At 38.9% G+C, this 12,572-nt stretch overlaps 1 long non-coding RNA gene across 1 annotated transcript; it reads right to left on the bottom strand.

The window, feature by feature from the left end:
* Window positions 1–2,506: 2,506 nt before the first annotated feature.
* LOC101857631 lies at window positions 2,507–12,540 on the bottom strand. Its single transcript, XR_220262.1, has 2 exons — window positions 12,333–12,540; window positions 2,507–3,384 (listed from the first exon to the last, which is right to left on the bottom strand). It is a non-coding gene; the product is annotated as an uncharacterized LOC101857631 (long non-coding RNA).
* Window positions 12,541–12,572: the final 32 nt, after the last annotated feature.

The raw sequence follows: 12,572 nt of genomic DNA, 5'->3' as shown, positions 1-12,572 counted from the left end.
AATCCATGACTTGTGTGCTCAAAATGCAGCAGAGTCTGTCTTTCAATCACACAAAAAATCAGCTCTGAACAAAGATGTTGCTTACAAGAGAACTGCAGCTGAAAACCACAAATAACAACCTTAAAAGCTTTTATGACCATCTGTCACAGATGTAAAGAGCCATTAATTATTTGGTAGATCATAAGATGCCAGGGAGGAAGAAGCGACTATGTGAGTCTACACAGCACTTCATGAGGTGTAGGAATACAGGGCATATCATTTTACATGTTTTTAGCTAACAATACATTAATACTAACATGACACTTCTGACCTTTTTACGTCTGCTTCTATTTTGTCTGTGGCAGTATGGATTAGGTCTGATGAATCGAGTGTCTGTCGTGTAGTGATAAGGTGCTTCGCTGTCACATGCAGCAGACGAGTTCAATTCCCAAGTGGAAGGAAAATTATTATCGAGAAGGCCCTATCTCAGTCTTTCTGCCCGAATGTGTTGGAAATGAATAGAGCTCTTGACTTAGCCCGGGTTGGCCATGACCGACAGAGTCGTAACCCCGACTCCTAAATGATCTAAATTGTGTCGATTAGGGTGTAAAAACACCTGCATTTTAAAAAATATGATAGTAAAAGATTGTTATTCCATCATTAGCGTATTTTTTCAGGACGGCAAGATGTGAAGGATTTTCCCTCATAGACTCACAAAGTGTCCATAAGGACTGAGAATTGACTAAAAGACAAGTTCTTTATGATCAAATAAAGAGTAAGAAATGTAGGCTCTGACATTAATTTGAAGGCTCATATCTACTCAAGCCTACTGTCCCTAAGTCAGCACCTTTTCAAGACCAGTATGATTTTTAATATATGTGAATAGTGTTTATGCTGTACGCCTACCTCTGTAACCGTCTACATTCTATACTATTACACGGACACATTTTACAATACAATTTTGTCTGGCAAGTTCATACCAAAACATGTCAGTGTCAGTCGCATAGAGTACAGAGAAAGGACTGGTGATTTGTACTGTTTCTTGAACTTTCGAAGTAAGACTTGTCTGGGTCTATGCCTCTCATGCCTTTTTCAGTTGTGACATTGATAGCCTACAGTTTAACAAACGGAAGCTATAAAAAGCAAGCTGCATTACAAAATAGGACCTATGACTATGACTATGATCCATTCATATAAAATCATTCAATTACAGTTGAACCCTAAAAATGTTAAGGACTTCCAACATTTATACTTTGACATAGGAGAGCCAGGCTCCTGACAGACCCAGCTGGAGAGCAGCAGCCACAGTCAGCGGCAAATTATGAGGCTTCATCATGAACAAGAAATGCTGAAACCAAGAGAGAAGCCCACAAGCTGTGCACATCCTTTTAAATGTTCAAAATGTGGCAAACTTTTCTCTGTCAGAATTGGACTCATCAGCCACAGCAAAATCAACAAGTCATCTCAAATTCTTCTATTTCACTGGAGAAATTATTATTCTCCTCTACGGATGCATTGATCATCATCAGACATTCATTGACAGATGAGTTATTACTACTACATGTATTATCATTACAGTTGAACTTGTTGTTACATGTCCAAGACTATCACTCCCCACTCCCCCAATCTCCCTTGCATTTTTAGATGACACTGTCCAAGACTTTCACACTTTTTTTATTCACCAGTCTAGGGCAACCACTTTTCTCCTGGACAATGGGTGACAATTTTAACAATTTCAACTGGATCTCTTCAGGCCTAGAACCTTGTACAAGTACGAAGTAGTACAGATGTATCACGAGTAAAGCACCAAGAGGTGATGACCGCATGGATGATAATACATGTCAGGAGGAACTTCTATTTCATGAGATAACAAAGCTTGTGACTTGGGACATCAATTCATAAGTTAAGTGGCTATGCTCTCAGACTCGCAACCGTGAGTTTGTGGGTTCTAATCCTGTCAGGGGCCTGATATTGGGTACCTGATGCTGTGTCCTCACTTCACCCAGGTAGAAATCTGACAGTTTAACTGTTAGTGTTTGAGCGTGTGAAATCTGCAGCTTGCATTGTATGCTTTCCGGGAAGCCAAAATCAAGAATGTTTCTGGGTGTTCTTGGGTCTCCTGTGATAATGATTGTTGTAAAGCGCATAGAGCATGCTGTAGAGCAGGTACTTTTTTCCTGTCCATGGATACAATTATTGCTTCACTTACTTTAAGCCAACAGTTGGATTATCTTGATGATCGAAAGCCATCACTCCTTCAGCTTGCACCTCTTTTGATTTTCCCATCACTACGCAAAATTTCACCTGTCCTTTGATTTTTTCCCAAGAGATCAACTGGAAAGGAGAGAAAAAGCTCAAGCCAGCCCTCCCCCCCCCCTCCCAAACCACCCCTAATCCAGAAAAGGAAAAAAGTATTTCAAGAGATGTTTTACAGTGTAATTTGTCTTTCAAACACAAACATTTGCAATTTTGCACTTCCTTTTTTAAGCTTCCTTAATCAAAATCAAAATATAAAACAGTAGCAGAATTTCACTTTCAAAAATGGCTTATTCAGGTTTATTTCAACACCAAACAAAACAAACTTAACAATGGCATAACAGTTTACAAAAGTACAGCCAACCAAGTCATTATCAAAATCACAGCACCACACATTTTCTCTTGGACAGTTCTACTCACTCACACCTTAGCCTTTAAAATGAAAAACCGTTCCTTCTTATAACATTTAGTCATGATCATAACAGACTCTCATTCAAACTAAAATATATAAACTGAAACTCCATCCTGCCTTTCACTTATCAGACACCCTAAGTCTTTGAGTCACAACCAGACCAGTCAGCCTCTCTTAATCCTAAACTCGACTTTTGTACATCAACACAGAGTCAGCAAAGCTTAAAAAAAAAGGTACTTTTACTCTGAACTTTACAAAAGGAGGCACAGAGCCCACAATACCCCAGGATGAAAAGTACAATGTTCATCAGCAAATATGATTCATAAAACAAAGCTGGGCATCCAAGGGATAGCAAACAGAGTACTTTCACACGGTAAAGTAAGTACTAGTTACATTCCACAATCCTTCATAAGAAATAAATTGCTTTCAATATAATCTCTATAAATAGTATATAATATCTTGTGACAATCCAATGCTGAATCTAATCTAAATTTTAAATTTAAATCTTTTGTGCCTCAACAGAAGGAAAACAAACGGAACCAGTTTTGTAACTTTCCAGCATTCCTCGCTTGTTAACTTATGGTGTCGATTCTTGAAGGTGACAGTATCAGTCCACCATGCTCACATTCACATGCACACACAAGCCAAGTCATCACAGTCTGTTCATCATCACTCCGGCACTTTGTCAAATTCTTCCAGGAGTTTCCCTTGACGAACAGAAAACATTGTATAGGAATCTGGATCTCAGTCAAGGGAAATTACTTTTTCTCTGTAGGTATCTATTGCAATGACATCTTTGCCTCAATGACACAAAACAAAATTTTTAAAAATTCGTTCTCACAAGAGTATCAATGGAGTCCGGCACACCGTCTATGACGATGAACATAAAGTGCTTTTTTCCTTACAAGCGAGATAACATTGTCCAAAATATGAACATGTACTGATAAAAGAAACAAAAAAAGGACACCATCACACAGCAATACCCTACTGTTACTCATGGAAGTGGATAAATGGATGTTGTAAGTAGGTTTTGAATTTGCAGTTCATTGCTGCTATAGACTGGACCCCCAGGAAATCGCGGTCTTGCGGTCGCGCTTTTCGTTGAGTTCCACAATAAACCCACAATTTATCGCAATTTTCACAATTTCTTGAAATTTTAGGCAAAATTACATCAACACTTCTATTTTAATAGAATCTTAAATACTAAATGGTGCCAGTACGGATTAAATCGTGGTATCGGCCCAGCTCATAGAGTAAATCAGTAAATCTCCTTTTGCCTAGTAGTGTAAATCAATGGCCCAGCTCTAGCCCACTGGGCCGTACTCTAAAATCTATGACCGGAAATTCAGCCTAAAATACAAACACGATTGATCAAAGAAACGGCAAGTGCCACAAACTGAGACATAGATCTAGATATTATGTGTGTAAGCGTGCGCGTGTGATAAGCAAGTAGGTGTGTGGTGTGCGTGTGTGTAAGGTGTGCGTAAGAGTGTGTGTGTGCGCACGCGTGCGTGCGTGCGTGAATATTGTTAGTACATGATGCATTTAGGTAAAGCGCCTTAAGCTGTGTTCACGCGGGAGTGGACGCTGTAGAAATGATCTACATTATTATCATTATTGTTTATAAATGGAAAAAATGTTCTTTTGCTGTATTTTACAATTTAACTTAGTATTAAAACTATACCATACAGGTTTTAAAATAGAAAAAATTTGAAATAGCTCTAAATACAGATTACAGGTGTATCGAAGGTTTCAAGAGAGAAATGGAATGGGATCTGAACAGATTGGAGCATAAGCTTCTTGTATTTTTAGAGGTTGTTTCGTAAATCTCCCGTCACATTTTCGTTTTTTTGACTAAACCTCACGAAATTTCATACACTTCTAGAACTTTGCATGAACTAAGTACCCGGTATGTACTAAATTTGGTCAAATTTTAAGCATTTATTTAAAAGAATCACGAAAACCAAGGGTTCCGTCTTTTTGTGTCACACAGTATTATATATTTGGTCGATAACTTATTGTTAACATACTCGTGAGTTGTTACTAGAACTAGTAAATGTTGTCAATAAAATTTGTATTGTGCATTGTTAAAAGGCTGTTCTGCTTTTTTATGCTACTCAAATTGTCAAGGTTTTTCTTACTGAAAATTTTAAGCCCATTTTAATGCGCCAGGGGCCAGAGATTGGAAGGTTGCAATATTTTTGCAAGTTTCAGTTTCAGGCAGTTTACCTTGCAATTTTTATTTTTAAAATGCAATTTTCTGCACGTCAAACACGGGTAACTCCAATTCTTTTCTGGCTCCCTTGCGATTCCGTCTTACACTTACACAGGTTCGACAGTGTGTGTGTGTGTGTGTGTGTGTGGTGTGTGTGTGTGTGTGTGTGTGTGTGGTGTGTGTGTGTGTGTGTGTGGTGTGTGTGTGTGTGAGAGTATGTGTGTGTGTGTGTGTATATGTGTGTGTGTGTGTGTGTGTGTGTGTGTGTGTGTGTGTGTGTGTGTGTGTGGGGGCACCAGAAACAACATTTTCAAAGTAGCTGTTTGCCAAATTTATCTCTTCCATTTGAAAGGCCTATATATATCCACTGAGCATGCTGTTTTTGATTTTAATCTTGTTCTACAAAACATTTGCAGTAAAGCTATAAAGAACTCAATGGACACCATCCCAAGCTACCCCACACATATAATTGCCTCTACTCCTCAAAACAACAATTAGAACAGACATGCAGCTATTACCGAATGGCATCATGCAGAAGAGTTAACGCTCAGATGCTACTGGATCGCTAACAACAACAAAATCCACTGAGCATTTTGGTACCATTCTTTAACTCCTCAGTCAATTTTTAATAAAACGGTAGTTGTTTAAAATTCGATCAAATTTGTTAAAGTCAGTCACTGGCTGCAACTCAATGTTTGACAGATAATAAAAGAGTACCAAGTGCACTAAACATCTCCACATTAACAGAGTACAATCACTATAACAAATATATGGAGCCTAATTTTTTTCAAGACTGTGAGATCATTACAAATCAGTATTTTATCGCCCCAAACACGATGATCTGTCGTTATTTCAACAAAAACACCGAGCGTTGACCCGGCCGGCGCCGCACCGGCCCCCGCGGCGAGCAAGTCGGCCCTATACTGTAGTGTACCCAGCGTGGGGGGTCACATGCTTTCTGAGTCTCGCCGAAGGATTGATGCAAAATAATTCCAAACTGATTACTTTATTCTTATAGACAATAAATTGGTCTTTTAATTGATACCTTTTTTAGAGCCGATATTTTGCATATTTCGTGTAAAAAATTATCTGAAAAATATTCTACGGTATTTTTAAAGGCTTTCAATTTAAACGCCAAAGGCTAAAAATATACCATGGGAAATCCCGTTTAAAGCTCTACAGTTCTCCGCCAATGAAAAGATGGTATTTAATCATCCCTCGTTCCGCGAAGCATTTGAATGCATGCATGTCAATTTTTTAACTTTAACAAGGTGTATGGCATTTGGTGTTTTATAGCGAAAGAGAAAAGTAACAGCGATCGGAATTACCCTGATTTCACCGATACGACGCGCTCGGAAGACAGCGAGTGCCCGCTAGGCCGTGTTTACGCTACCTCGTGTGTGTGTGTCACAACACAGTGGAAATCAGGCGCTCATAAATTTTTGGGCATGAGAAATTGATATCATGAAAGCCTTCATTTGCCTTGCTCATGGGTCTCAACTCAGAATTTCTAAAAAGGAGGAACTTTCTGCGTGATCGTGACAGAAGCCCATTTTCGCGAGACACCCACTATTATTATACTGTTGGACCCTACACGGCTGTCTAAATCGCCCCAAAACCGCCAGTTTAGTTACCGGGCAAGGGTTTCCAGCCGACCACCCCGAGATGGTAATAAATCAGCTGTCAGATGTGCAAGGTACCGTGACGGCAGCAGCACTCCCGCCGCGCCTCGGCCGTGCCCAGGAAACTTGATTCCAGTCATTTTCGATTAATTTGATCCCCAATATCTCCCGATCTAAAGATGCGATGTCTCCATATGGGGTCTCATTTTAAAGGGCTGCTTTAACCCAACAAGAGGATATAATTTTCTTTAGTGTGCGTTCACTAGTGTTAATCCTGCTGGCTGAGAAGTGCTCTCCATCCTTCATTACTTTTAGAGCAACTTTTATCTATTATTTTTATTTGAAGTTATTTTTCTCAGTAATCTTACCTACAATTAAATTTTTTTTTCTTGATTACTCTTGAGAAAAGTGTACTGAGTTACATGTGAAAGTGAGAACATTGTACTTATTCTGTGTGATTCATAGTGATCGATTTTGTGTAGACCTAGGAGGTCAAAGTACCCCAATACTCGTTCACCTTGTTTGGATTTCTTGTGCTTTTTCTTTTGCTGTGGAGTATTGGGAATATTGATATATTCATAATGGAGTGCCATAGTGAAGTGTCCCATGTTCGGTATATTCATGAACTTTGTACAACATGTGGTGGTAGAAGTCTATCAAGGAAACAGAAATTGCAAAAGAGAAAAGCGTACAAATGCATTGACTTTGCACATGATATTTTGTGGTATTTGGGGTTACGATAGCAGTAGGACACATTCGTATGCGGGAACTAGATCTATAGTAAGGCAAGAAAAGCAGATGAAACCTACTCAAATTTGTGGACAGCTTTTTGGTCTGATATAAGCGCTAGTGACTGTTCGATAGACACACTATCATCACACATCAATGGGGAGCAAGAACATTCCAGTAGAATTAGAAACAACAAAAGCATCGGAAACTACAGAGACAACACATTCACCACATACACATATGGAGACTCAGCAAACTAAGCAAACAACTCAACTGCAGAGCCATCTACACAAACACACACAGAGGACAATACTAGGCTTGAATAAAGACAGGACGAAGACATCGCATCTCTCGACACTAGCGCTGCATCATCAACAATAGGCCACAGTGAGGTTGAGCTTCAAGTACCCCCCCCCCCCTATTGCTACATCCACGCTATCCAAACCTACACAACTTGTGGCAGATAGCAGCACTTCTCCAGCATTTAAACACAGCAGGCTCTTCTCTCAGCCTCTAGAGATCTCTCCAACGCGACCACTTACAAAAGAAGAAGAAAAACTTAATACTCATTTAGTTAGGAGAAAATTAAACAGTCAAACGCAGGAAAATGACGCAGGACTGACGAATTTTCCCAGTTTCAGGGGTAGGCCTACATAGTTTATATGTATGTACATGTGTAAATGAGTAGTAAGTGCACTGTGATGACATTATTATCAAGGACCCTAATTTTCTGTGATTCTATATTCAAGCTTCAATATCTTTGCTTTGATTTTGATGAAACGTACAATGATGCCACCACATGAGTGTTTTCTTTATCCTATTTTCATCATGCTAAGGTAATTTGGTCAAAATCTAAGGATAGAATCATGTTCTATTTTTACTTAAAACATCTGACCCTTTAACAACTTTGCATAATTACTATACAGTTTTATGGCAACTGCAAGTCTGTAACAGTACCCAGTACAGTTTCACGATCGCTTCTACGTGCCCACACTATATTGATCATTCAGTGTGTGTGATTTTCTGTGAGATCGCTAGAATAGTTTTCGTTTACTGCCTCAGTTTATACGCTTAAAAAACGATGTAAAAACAACCGTAACTGGGCATCGGCAGTGAACCGGTGGCTCTGACCTGGTGACCAAGGTCACAGAGTATCGGGTTACGGGGAGTGCCGCGAGCTGGCGGTTTGAGTAAGTTGGCGGTCGGTAACAGCCATGTCTAGAATGTTGAAATAAAAACCATCAATTTATCAAAGCAAGGTTATTTCATACCAGTTTGAGGGTTTGGAAGATAATTTCAAGTAAGAGTCACTTACCAAATATTTACAATCTTGATTACGTACAGAAAGTGGAGGCGCACTGTGGTCTTGTGCGACTTATTTATATTTTACCTTCATCATATTCACCTGCATATATAAACTATATAAAAATGAATCTTGTTTTGACCCTGGGAAAAGGCCTAGAACCAGAATATAGACTGTTATGAACCAGTCTGGGTGTAATGATTCATATAATAAACGTGAAAGACAAAATTAATGCTCAAACTCAAAGTAGAGTAATAACTTGAATAGCTCAAGTAAACCTATTCAGTGTGAGAGGTGTAAGAACTGTGGGAGGGCAAGATGCAGTGACACTGAAAATCTGCGAATCTTGAACAAAAAGCAAAAACATAGAGACATTTACTTACAGTCACCCATACAATGAAACGTGAGCACTTAAAATTAGGCCCCTGCCCTAAGTTTATTGACACGCTTACAATTTCTTTTTCTTTTTTGTCCTCTGGTATTGCGTCCCCCCATCCCCTTGTGTATCTTTTTTTTTAAATCAATAATCTCCCCCCATTCCGGAGTCCTGTACTTCACAGCGCTCAGAACGCGCACAGGTTCATTGACCGGTCACAATGACGAGCCCGACAAGACGCTTATATAACTTTCTTTTCTTTTCTTTTTTTTTTTGCCCCGGGGAACCTCCCGGAAACAACTGAAACCTCCCAAAACCACCCGAAACCATGCAAAAACCACCGAAACCACGCACAACCATCCGAAACCCCCTCAAAATGTATATGATATGATGTTATTTGCTATGCTACCTATCGCTCAGTGGATAAAATATTCTGTTGGCTGGTTCTTGGTTCTTTTTATAAGAGAAAATGATGGTTTGCGAAATCCTTTTTCAACTCCATTCTTTATTTTGTTTTAACGGATGAGCGACTGCTCAGGTTGCAATTAATAGCCTGTACTTCTTAGAATTTTAATTAGTATTATAGTAGTATTCAAGTATAGATTTTCACATAATGTTATGACGCGTTATTTAATTTCTGTTATCTTGTGCATGTTGTGAAGTATTCTAAGGAGAAGTGACCATGAAGTGACCCCTAAAATATTTTTGGGTGAAATTATAAAAACTTGGATTATCACTTATTATATAACATATTTCCTGGACAAAAGTCCTGAAACGTATGTACAATTTTCTATACCCTAAAGTGGTGTTTGAAGGGATTTTAGAGCAGAGGGTAGAGAATTTTAAAAAGAAAATTATTGCCACTTTTTTCTCAAAAGGCATGTTTTACACAGCTTATATGTTTCCGTTTTAGTAGGAAACGTTCATTCTATTTATACTGTGTTAATATTATCAAGAAGTTGCCATGTTCGAGTTTAAAATATGTTTTTACAGTTTCTATTTGGAAAGAGAACTATTTTGGCCTTTTCTGACCTTTATCGGCCGTTTTCTTAAAATGCTATTTTCACACATTTTATCCCATTTTCTTGCTGTATCTTATTCGATTTTAATGTAACTTTCACAAACCAAAATGTCAACGACTCCTATTTCTAGAAACTGTTTTGAGGAATTTTTGATTGCACATGTAGCTTTTGATAAATGGCGTCAGAAAGTGGTTTTTTCCCTTTTTTCAGTTATGCAAAAAGCCGATTTTTTAAGTGCTGTAGAATAAAAACTAAAGCATATACCAATAATTCCCCAAGACTATTTTTAGATATGTACTTTTCCTATGTACATGCCAAATAAAAAGTGTTTGAAATAAAAACAAATAAGTCAAACCAAGTGAAATATTGTCTCTTATTTCTATTGTATTGTTTTTTAGTTTTAATCATTTTTTCGGGATCAAGAAGTATCCAAGTGGGTGGTTGGCGGGTGCTCTGGTGTTTTTTGCTCCTTCTTTCCTATCAAACATCTATCGTCCTTATCTCCCGCCTCCTTCTTTTTTGTGTTTGTTGCTCTCTTGTAACACCTCTAATCTTCGGCACTTGTCTGACGTTATCGTGTTGCAAGTGCAGTAAAACATTTACTAAAACAAAAGACAATATTGTATTACAGATCAATGTTTTTTCCACAGAGCGATAGATAGCATAGCAAAATAACATCATATCATATAAATTTTGAGGAGGTTTCGGATTGTTTCGGGGGGGGGGGTTTGGGTGGTTTTTGCGTGGTTTCGGGAGGTTTACGGTATAAACAAGTACCCCCCACAAGCGACAGCACAGTGATGAATATTATTTTCATGGCGACACCACGTTTGTAATGCATGCCAGAACCTGCATGTTATAAATGTTGCGTATTCAGACTTTTACAAACAAATTTCTGAGATCTTGATTTTCCGGTCGAGCTTCGATGTCACATACAATTCCACTTGCCGCCATAGCCGCCTGTTCGCGTGAAACATACTCTCAGACCGGGAAAAGCCGAATTAATATCACAATCGCAACCAGCAAAAATGAACTTTTAAAGACGTTATCGGATTTGGTTTTCAAACAATATTCGAGATCTTTTACGTATTTTCCCTCGTCTCAGCGATTTTTTTCAAATTCCTGGGTAATTCCCGAGGCCTGGCAGTCAATCTGCTCCCAGCAACTCTCTTTCTGATTGACCCGCTGTCGCGGTAGCAGAGTTTAGCAGAGGAAATGGCGGTAGCGGAAATCTGCTAAATAGCGGAATATTGAGACCCATGCTTGCTTTGGATATATTTGTTAAAATACCCATTTATTTTTATTAGAAATCAAGATATCTGCGGTTGAAGGAGGCCGGAGTCGGCTGTTTGCAGAGGTAAAATTAGTGAGAAAATGAAAGTTCAGTATCTTCAATTTCAGTAGGCCATCTAGATTGAGAGTCCTCGAAAACTGAAAATTTACATACTGCGTGTCTTGAGAAATTCACATTGAAATGCGTTTTTATAAGGACATGACTAAGATCTAGATCTAAAGATTCTAAAAGGTGTCGAGACAAAAAACAAAATTAGATCTAGAGTTGATGTGCCCGACTGCGGCGCTGACTCCAGCGCGGAAGTTGGTCTAGTTTTGGCAATTTCTCACCTACTACTTTTGTTTTTGTAAATTTAAAACTGCACTGATGTCCCTTGCGCTGTTCGTTTCTTTTTTTTCGGATCCATTGCGAACACGTGGACAGTTTCAAACCAAGAAGTCGAAATTTTGTAGTCGTACCAATTTTGACTTCGCTTTTTTAGTTTTCCGGTGTGTTTGCACTTTTTATCACATATTGAAAGGGTGTTTTCTTAATGATGTCTATTGTTATTTATTTGGTGGTTAAATGGCTACAAAGGATTTTGCATATGATGTGTCGCGATTCGCTCATTTTTCACGGCATTCACGGGTTGAGAGAAAATGCCACGGTAAGGGCACTCTTCTAATCTCTATGACAAACACTTTGCACCGCAGTGCCGCACAGGGTTTAGGGGTCAAGAGAGTGAGACAGAAAGAGAGAGGGGGAGAGAAGTGCACTACATTGATTTAGTCAATTTATTGATGTTGCTGTATTCATTTGAGTGTGTGTGTTTGTGTGTGTGTATGTATGTGTGTGTGGGGGGGGGGGGGGTGTACATGTGCACGTGTGTGTAGTGTAGTGTATGTGTGAGTGTGTGTGTGAGAGAGAGAGAGAGAGAGAGAGAGAGAGAGAGAGAGAGAGAGAGAGAGAGAGAGAGAGAGAGAGAGAGAGAGAGAGAGATTATTTATAATGCAACACAATCACAAGGTATGGATTATGTTACCTATATTGCATTTATATAAGTGTGGCATTATTATTTTTAAAATTGTAAAGTAGAAATAGCACGGGGCTGACGATGACGAGGGGACGAGGGTAAAAAAGGATACATATACCAAAAACTCCACATGCCAGGAAGAAACCAACAAATTTGTTCTTGCCCTTCAATGCAACCATTTTCGTTCCCAATCGGGCTCTGTTCTTTTCAACTTTGTTGATGAAATATTTATCGGAATCGGCTTGCGACAATTTGTCGACCTTCGTTATGCCACTGTTGTCAGCCATTTTGATACTAGAGTGAGTGACTGAGTGATACTTTTATAACTTTTGAAGGAAGAAAAACTCGATAA

This window comes from Aplysia californica, unplaced genomic scaffold (genome assembly GCF_000002075.1).
Source record: "Aplysia californica isolate F4 #8 unplaced genomic scaffold, AplCal3.0 scaffold00081, whole genome shotgun sequence".
Classification (NCBI taxonomy): Eukaryota; Metazoa; Mollusca; class Gastropoda; order Aplysiida; family Aplysiidae; genus Aplysia; species Aplysia californica.
The sequence above is the reverse complement of the archived record's forward strand: the minus strand, read 5'-3'. Positions and strand labels throughout refer to the sequence as shown.